The sequence below is a fragment of the Grammomys surdaster genome, unplaced genomic scaffold (assembly GCF_004785775.1).
Source record: "Grammomys surdaster isolate TR1022 unplaced genomic scaffold, NIH_TR_1.0 211, whole genome shotgun sequence".
In the NCBI taxonomy this organism is placed as follows: Eukaryota; Metazoa; Chordata; class Mammalia; order Rodentia; family Muridae; genus Grammomys; species Grammomys surdaster.
The window spans coordinates 1,296,869-1,306,250 of NW_021604656.1; positions in this window are offsets into that span (position 1 = coordinate 1,296,869).

Below are 9,382 nucleotides of genomic sequence, written 5' to 3' on the forward strand. Positions count from 1 at the left end.
TGTAACAGGGTAATGAACCTTCCATCAAGACCAAGGAGCCACTTAGTTACTGATAATAAGTTTCATGAATAGTGTTAGCACTTCAAAGGATACAGCAACACCTCTAACACCTCCTACTATTCTAGAGGTTTGGACCAGCTCCATTTTTTCTTTCTGGAGATGTCTGCAGGAATAAAAATGCACAGTTTGGAAGGACAGTGAGTAAATGTCATGGGAGAGAGTCATGCTTCTTCTCTGTATTCTTAGGTCATCTGGATGAACAAGTCTCCCAGCAGGAGCTGTGTGTCATCAGCAAGGCAAAGTGCCCAACTCATTCACTCCAGAGGAGCACTGGCTTCTGTCTGTATTCCAGCTTTCTCTGTAGGATTCCTGGAAGGATGCTGTCAGTGCTGCTGTGCCCTGGAAGGGTGAACTGCCAGCCCTAAGCAGCAGCCACTTGCTCAGTAAACCAGGGGAGGGGAGGGGAAAGCTGCTCTCTGAGGACCTTCAATCCACAGCTTTCCATGCCCTGTGCCTGGGCCAGGATCCCCTGGGAAAAGTAGGTCAGAGAGAGGAGCTTTGGAGGGGTGATGGTGGGGGATCAGTAGAGAACAAAGAAGATCTATAGGGCTCTCTGGAGAGCCAGCTGCATCTGTCCTTCCTGTAGCGTGACTCAGTATTGCCCCCAGCAGTGTCTAATGTGGGGCTCTTCCAATGTGAATTTTCCAACACTCTCTTGGTCGTTAACACTTTCTGTGAAGTTGGAATGGCCTTGAACATATGCTCCCGCCTCTGCTGCTTATGGGCTGAGCTCATAGACATGTGCCACTGCTCCTGTTCTCATGCAGCGCTGAAGGAAGCAAATTTAAGGCCCTGTGCACGCCAAACAAGCACTATACCAATTGAGCTATACCCAGTTTCCCTGTAGGTTTGTTTGTTGTTTGTTGGATTTTTCACTGTTAACAGCATGTACTGATATCAAAGCTTGTGTTGATTGCTGCATGACTTCTGTCAGAGCCCTGGGCCAGGATGCCAGCTTCCTTGCCTCTTCAGCAATTGGTACACTGCTATCAATGGAGAGCAGAGAAGGGACTCTGAATGTCTCCTGGGTCTAGGCATGTCACTGTAGAACTTCTAGTCTGACTGTGGGAACACTATGGGTAAGCCTTCCCTAGTAATTTATACAGTTACTGAGCACGGGAGTCAGGTTGGCATGTCTGTGATTCTCATCTCAAAAGCTTCTGCCATCCTTAAAGATATCTAAAGATTGCCTTTAATAAACATTTTAAAAACAAAGGCTTTCAAGCATAAAGCTGTGTATGTGTATATTTGTGAATGTGTATCTGTGTGTGTATGTATATATGTGTACACGTGTATTTTTGTACTTGTATTTGTATGTATGTGTTTATATGTGTGTATGTGTATACATATGTATGTGTGAGTATGTGTGTATGTGTGTGTATGTGTGTGTATGAGTGTATGTGTGTGTGTGAGTGTATGTGTGTATATGTGTGTATCTGTATACATATGTATGTGTGTGTATATGTGTGTATGTGTGTATATGAGTGTATGTGTGTGTATAAGTGTATGTGTGTATGTGTGTCTGTTTGTGTGTATGTGTGTATGTATGTATGTGTGTCTAGGTGTGTATGTATGTATGTGTGTCTAGGTGTGTATATGTGTATGTGTTATTTCAGTAGCCAACTCTACTGTGAATATACTGACTTCGGCTGCAGGGAGGGGGTTGACTTAATACTTAGCAGACAACTTGCTCTGTTTACATTGCTGCTGCAGCAACAAATATCCTGACTTTACAATTCTATCATTTAGAGGAAGTCAGGGCAGGCACTTGAGAAGCCAGGCAAGCCATATTCAATCAAGAGCAGAAACGAATGCACCCACATTGTCTGCACGCTTGCCAGGTAGCTTTCCCCTCTCTTACACAGCTCGGGGTGGGCCCATGAAATAGTGCCACCTAATCCCAAGTGAGCCTTCCCACCTCAGTTAACAACCAAGTCAGTCACCCACAGACCTGCCCACAGGCCATCCTGCTCTAGATAATTCCTCTCTAAGACTCCTTTGTCAGCTGATCCTAAGTTGTGTCATGTTGACAGTGATAACCAGCTAGTACTCTGCTTCTCTGACAAAGAGATACATTCCTATTGAGAAAGAGATTTTTCCCTGAGAAAACTGGCTTGCATAGCCTATGTGTGGGAGTGCAGGGACATCTCGTGAATGACAAGGCAACCAGCAGAAGCCGTAGCTTCGATACTGATAATCTCCTTCCCGTCTTGAATATCCCTTCTGCTTTCAGTACCAGCACCAAACAAGGGACAAATGCTCCAGGGCCTTCAAATTCCAAATAACCAGGACCCCAGACACGTCCTTCTCTTGGCAGCCTACTTCATGAAGCCTCTGATCCCGGAAGCTACTCTGGCAGCTGAGAGCATGACTCATGACTCACCGATGAGAGCACCTTCTCTGACTGGATTCAAGTCAGGAACCGCTATTGCTGTTGCCTGGGTTGTATTTATACGATGCTGTCAAAACAGCTGTTGATTAGCCACATGGAGTGGGGCTCCAGGAAAACAAGATCACAAGCCCTGTTGCTCAGGCCCTGGCTTCTGCGGAAGTCAAAAACAGTTTCCTTTCTTGCAGTGATGACAAACACTCCTAGAACAGAGGCAACAGCCCCATGCTCAAGGTGGTGATTTCTCTCCTCCAGTTAGTCTATTGTGGAAAGCCAAGTTAGACCCCAGCAGTGCCTCTAGGAACACCTTCTGTGTTCTTCTCCTTTTCTGGTCTTAGTCTCTGTGGCTGTGTACATCCCAGGACCCCAACTACTCAGGAGTTTTCCCAAGTTAAGCCAAGGCCTGCATCTGTATGAGTATTCTACACTTCATATTTCTTGCTAGAGATAACCATTCTCTCTCTCTCTCTCTCTCTCTCTCTCTCTCTGTTGGTTGGGTACATGTACATTTGTGTATCCACATGAACACATGTGGAGTTTGACATCAGGTATCTTCCTTTATTGACCTCACTTTATTTTTTGAGACATTGTTTCGTTGAGCTTGGAGCACTCTGGTTTTGCTAGAGTGACTGGTCAGCAATTGTCAGGGTGTCCTCCCGTCTTTATCAAGTACCCCCAATACTAGGGCTACAGAAAAGTACCACCACATCAGGTTTTTAGATGGGCTGACTTTGCCAGATAAGTATTTCCCAACTCCACCATTTGCTTTTAACAGAGACACCTCTATTCCAAAGTCTCTGTCTCTGTCTCTCTCTGTCTCTCTCCCCCTTTCTCCCTCTGTCCCTTCCTTCCTCTCACAAGCCCTCCTTCCTTCCCTTCCTCCCTCCTTCTCTATATTTCTCTCTCTGGCTTTGAACTCTTTATGTAAACCAGGATGGTTTCAAACTCACAGAGGTGAATCTATCTCTGTCTCCCAGGTTGGGATAAAAGGCCACCAAGCCTGGACCCTCTGCTCATTTCTTGAAAACTCACAACTTTCACTGTAGTCACCAATGAGGACAAGAGTATAACTTCCTTAACCAAGACCACCATAGTCCTTCTATTTTTCTCTCTGGCTCTGTTTTCACATGCACATCATCTATGCCTTTTGCTTTGGAATATCTTCTAAGCCCTTAGGCTTGTCTTTCCCCACCCCCAACTCCAGGCCAGCATGTGTCTTTGGACAGTTACAGCCACCTATTCAGTATGCCACTGTGACTCTTTATGGTGAGTACTGAAGCCAGAACCAGAGAGCCCAATATTGAGCACACCAACTCTGTCCTGACATGGGACATCATTGACGTTTGGCAGAGGGTCTTATGTACTCATGCGGCTCTGAGGATTTTCACCATGGATTGTGTGACTACACATAGCCCTGACCTCTTGAGTGTGATAGACAGGCAGTATTTGTTTCATATATTTTCCTCTGCAGGTAACTGTGATCCTTGCTGTTACCCCATCTGTGCTCCAGTATAGCATGGCACTTTGGGTACCACATCTCTGAGTCCTGGGTCCTACATTGCCATCAGAGGTCTGAAGCCTGATACTTTGGGGAACCTTGTTGGCCAAAGCCATGTTCCTCCTTGTGAGTCACTGAAGGCTGTCATTTTTCTCCTGAACGTCATAAGCCCTATCAGGAATCCTTCTCTAAATAAGGTCCCTCACTGCTTGTAATGACTCCTGATAGTTGCCTCTTCGTATTGAGGCTGTGGTCTTAAGCCACCCCATTGCTTTGCATAGTTCTCTTATACCCTGTCTGTATTGTTATTGAACATACACTGTGCCAGACTTTCTAAAACTACTGCATGGGGGTGTCTTCTCTTCCCCACCTGGACTCTGAGAGAAATTAGCAGCAAACACACCTTTTCTAGTACCATCCTAATTATTTCCTCTGTCTCTTTGTGGAAAAAGAAGACTTGTAAGATTCCTGACATAACCAAAAATACACCTGTGCTTCTGTCAGTGTGGAGACATCATGATGTGTGCGTGTTTCTGTAGTCAGAGAAATAAAGAGTAGGAGAAAGAGGGCTCTATGCTCCCGTTCATTGTGTGCCACCCACCACAGTGATCTCTAAATGATGATGAATGTCTCAGCTCACAGACGAACTCATCATGAAATTAGCATCATCAAAATTATGAACATCACTACATTACAGGTGGCATCTCCCTTAAACCCAGCAAAAAGCATCAAGGGAAAAAAAAACCTTAAAGATCTTTGCATCTGTCTTTTTGAAAAATGATGTCAGTTGTATACATACAGGAAGCAGTGCATCAGAACAGATTTGGGGTACATCGCAAGTGAAAGCAAAGTGACAAGCTGAAAAATCACCCAAGTTTCAAGCACCCTCAACCCACCATGGGTTAGAGAGCCTCAGAGAGCAACAGATACATGGTACATCCTGCCAGGGAAAGTGGTGTCATCTGTAGTTACAAACCTAGGGATCATGACTGAACATGGTTAAGAATCATGAATGCTTCAGCTGCTACAGATACTCAGTGTGTCCTGAAGGGGTGTTGTACCTTCTGGGGTGTAGGGTATGGGGAGGGTAAACTAAATGATTCTTTGTATAGCTTGAAGGTATATGAACTCAGGTGAGATGTTACCCTCCGATAAGTCAACTCAAAGAGGGAAAAGTCTTTGTGACTGCCAGATATCATGGAGAACTAGTTCTCAGCCTTAGACTCTCAACATCTTATCTTCATGGATCACTGCAAGAGGCTCTGTAGAAATCTAGTTGGCAGTGGAAAAGAGATGGGACAACTGGTCTACCTACTAGATGTTCTACTCATTGAAGGTAGAAACTGTGTATACTATATTTTTTGATTTATGAAATGTTTGAAACAGGGACCTGGGGAGATGACTTAGTTGACTAAGTGCTTGCCCTGACAGCTTGAGGATATTAGTTCAAACCTCAACACCCACATACAAATCTAGGCGTGGTAGTGTATACTTTTAATCTTTGTGCCAGGAAGGCAGAAGTAGAAGGATCCCTGGATCCTAGGAGTATAATAAGCAAGCCCTGTGTCACAGTGAGAGACCCTGTCTCAAGCAACAACAAAACCCAAGTTGAATAGTTTCTAAGGAATAATACCCAAGGTTGTCTTCTGGCCTCCACATGTGTTAACAAACAGGTGAATGGACATTTGCATACATATAGACATACACATACACAAATAAAATGTGGTCTGGGGTACCAGAATCACCTAGAATATTTCCTATGAACACCCCAGGACTCAGAAGTTTGAATATGGCCATGGCATCCCATTAACTGTTCATTCATTCATTGGCCTTGAGTTGCCTGTTGACTTCATCTGTTGACTGTCTTGAAGTTCCTATTTCTTCTGGTGTCCATCATGTCCTGAGAGTGACTGTAGAGGTCATGGCTTGAAGAAGAGATTCTAGAGTGAAGAAGATGACATCTAGGCCATGTGTGATTTAGAATTCTGGTGATAAACTTCAAAGGAGAGTTGGAAACAAAAGACCTCAGGGGCAGTGATATCGCTAATGGAAAGAAAGATTACCTTCTCCCCAGTCCCACAAGTTGACCTGACTCTTATGTCCATGCTGGATCCCTAGAAACATTCATCATAGAGCACACTCCAGGCCAGTGTGCACTCTGAGCTACAAGGGCTTGTTTCTACTTACTTGATGGACTGAGTTGAGAACTCTGTAGAAGAGAGTCCCATGGTGTGCTGGTTAGTTTTTGTCGACTTGACATAAACTAGAGTTTCCTGGGAAAAGGAAACTTCAACTGAGAAATTTCCTCCATCAGATTGGCTTGTGGACAAGTCTGTAAGGGCATTTCCTTGACTAATGATTAATGTGGTATTGAATCATATAAGAAAGCAAACTTAGCAAACTTATAAGCAGCATTTCTTCTTGGTCTCTGCTTCAGTCTCTGCTTCTAGTTTCACTCCCTTAGGACAATGGTGTGGTGATGTAGAAATGTAAGATGAAATAAGCTCTTTCCTCCCCAAGTTGATTTTGGTTAGTGTTTTAGAACATCAACAGAGAGAAGCACACTAGATACTTGGCTTCTTAGTATCAAGGTTTTGGGTTTGATAGTATAATTTTGATATATATTTAAGCTATAAAACAGAGTAAAGCAAAAGAGGATTTTCAGTGTCCTATGTGACCTGTTCCTATAAATTAAGAGACAATTTGGGTGCATGTCCTTCTATAGTGGGGAAAGGGCAATAAGATTGCCCAGTCTTCCTCAGGCATAGTTCTTCACTGCTTGTCATGTGATGTCATCTCTTCAGTGCTGACCACTGTTTCCATTGACCACATAAATAGTAACCTGGGGGCTAAAAAAAGCAATGCACATAAAAAAGTCACCAAATTGCTTGTTGAATCTGGAACATTCCTGCTGATAGATGTGAAAGCTTTTTCCCACTGCAGCTAGGTGCAGGAATTCAAAAATAGAATGTATTCAATTTGACATTGTTTAGTGTACTCTAAAAATTCTCTTGAAAAAATGTCTTTGGGCGTGCATCTGGGAGTACACAATAAACTTCAAAAAAGGACAATATTTCCCAGGAAATCAAAATAGACATGTTTGTCATTGTTGCTATTTATTCATGTTGGAAATCTGTCCCTCTTTATCTGTGATTATGTAACACCCCAATCTAGTTCTCTCTCTCTCTCTCTCTCTCTCTCTCTCTCTCTCTCTCTCTCTCTAGCCTTGTTCAAGAGATCCACACCAGAGGCGCCCCAGCCCCTTGGGGGGGGTGTCTGAGACACTGCTGACCACTATCTATTTTGATTGGTGAACTATAGACCTTCACTGGGCACTCTGGGCCACTGAGTATGTATCTTCATTCCTTGAGCTACATATTCTAGAAACATGAAGGATTTCAGAAGATATGGGACTTAGACAATACTCTGGGCTGTGGAGAAGGGAGCCACATGTGAACAGATGTAATATAAAATCTCAAAGGTGTTGATGCCCAGACAGTTTGCCAGGAAAGCCATGAAGGCTACTTACCTCATGGGGTACAGTGTTTGGAGATGGTGAACTCTGACTTGTGGAAAAGGGGAAGTCTTCTGAGAGCCATACCTAAAAGTAAGATGGCTCAGGTCTGGAAGTAAGGAGAAGAGGCCAGCATCACTCAGGTGATGACCACTCAGGTGGCACAGGATGAAATCAGAAGAAAAGGTCTGACTGGATGCCCACATGTAAAATCCTAGGAGAGAAAAGTATTTAGCTGTGTCTTATTAAGTGTTCTATTGCTGTGAAGAGATATCATGGCCATGGTGACTTTCATAAAAGAAAGTATTTAACTGGGGCTTGCTTACAATTTCAGAGATTCAGTCTATTTTCATCATAGTAGGAAGCATGTCAGTAGGCAAGACATGATTCTGAGGAGGAGGTGAGAGTTCTGTAACAAGATTGGCAGGCAGAAGGGGGAGATAGATAGATAGATAGATAGATAGATAGATAGATAGATAGATAGATAGTCTGGCTTGGGCTTTTTAGGGGGTCATCCTTATTCAAACCACCACATTCCACTGCATTCAGCTCAACTTCAAAAGTCTCTACAGTCTATAACTGTCTTAACCCTGTTTCAAAGTTCAAAGTCCAAAAAGTCTCTTCTGAGACTCATGGCAATTCCTTAACTGTAAAAGCTTGCAAAATTAAAAAAAAAAATTAAACCTCATACTTTTGACTTACAATGACACAGGATATATTACCATTCCAAAATGGAGAAAAGGAAGTATAATAAGATAATAGAAAGAAGACTGAAATCCATCTGGGAAAACTCCAAAGTCAACCTCTTCATGTCTGATGTCAATGCACTCTTTAGCTCTACAAATCCTTTCAGCTTCGTTGACTGCAACACCCTTTTCTCTCTTGGGACAGTTCTATTTCCTGTTAACAGCTTTCCTCAACAGGTATCCCATGGCTCTGGCATCTCCAGCACCTTGGAGTCTTCACCAAATCCAGACTTCACCTTCACAGCTTCAACGAATGGACTTTCTGGGTCTCTATGCATGGATAGCCCTGACACGTGCCTGGCCTCATCATCTTTCCATAGCCATAGAGGGAGATTCCACAACACCTTTCTTGTATCCTTTACTCTAAAGCTAGAACATGTCCAATGCTGTCAACTTGTTCTGCTTGCCCCAGAGGTCACTACTTCCTTTATTCCATTTAGCATCAGACTTTTCTTGAAACTTCTTACCTCCTTGAGCACAGGGCTTAGCATATTACACTTCCTAGTGCTCCTTTTCTCTTCAAATTGTACATTTTGTATTTTTCCTTGCTCAGATAGCTCCTTTATATTATAGATCTGCATAAGACTGGCCACTAATAACCACAGGACAGAATCAATAATTGGCTGTCTTGAAATCTCCTCTGCCAATGACATTAATCTAAAACTCTTTAATTTAGCTTCAGGCAGATTTTTGGAGAAGGGCAATTAAGTAGCTACATTCTTTACCAAAATATTACAAGATCAGTCTCTAGATCACTTACTAATATTTTTTCTTCTTTAAAACTTCTTAAGCCGGGCCATTGCAATCTAGATTGCTCTCAACACCTCTGTCTTCCACGTTCCAACTAGTACAGATCATTAAGCCCCACTTAAAGCATTCAACTGCTTTCCTAATCCAAAGTCCCAAACTCCACATTTTGCAGTCAGCATGGTTGCAGCATGTCAGGCCTGTCACAGCAATACCTGATTCCTGGTATCAACTTCTGTCTTAGTGTTCTGTTGCTGTAAAGAAGCACCATGATTATAACAACTCTTATAAAAGAAAACATTTAATTGGGACTGGCTTTGGTGGGGAGCACATAGGCAGATATGGTGCTTGAGAAGGACATCCAGGTCTACAGGCATGAGTGAGAGAGAGAGAGAGAGAGAGAGAGAGAGAGAGAGAGAGAGAGAGAG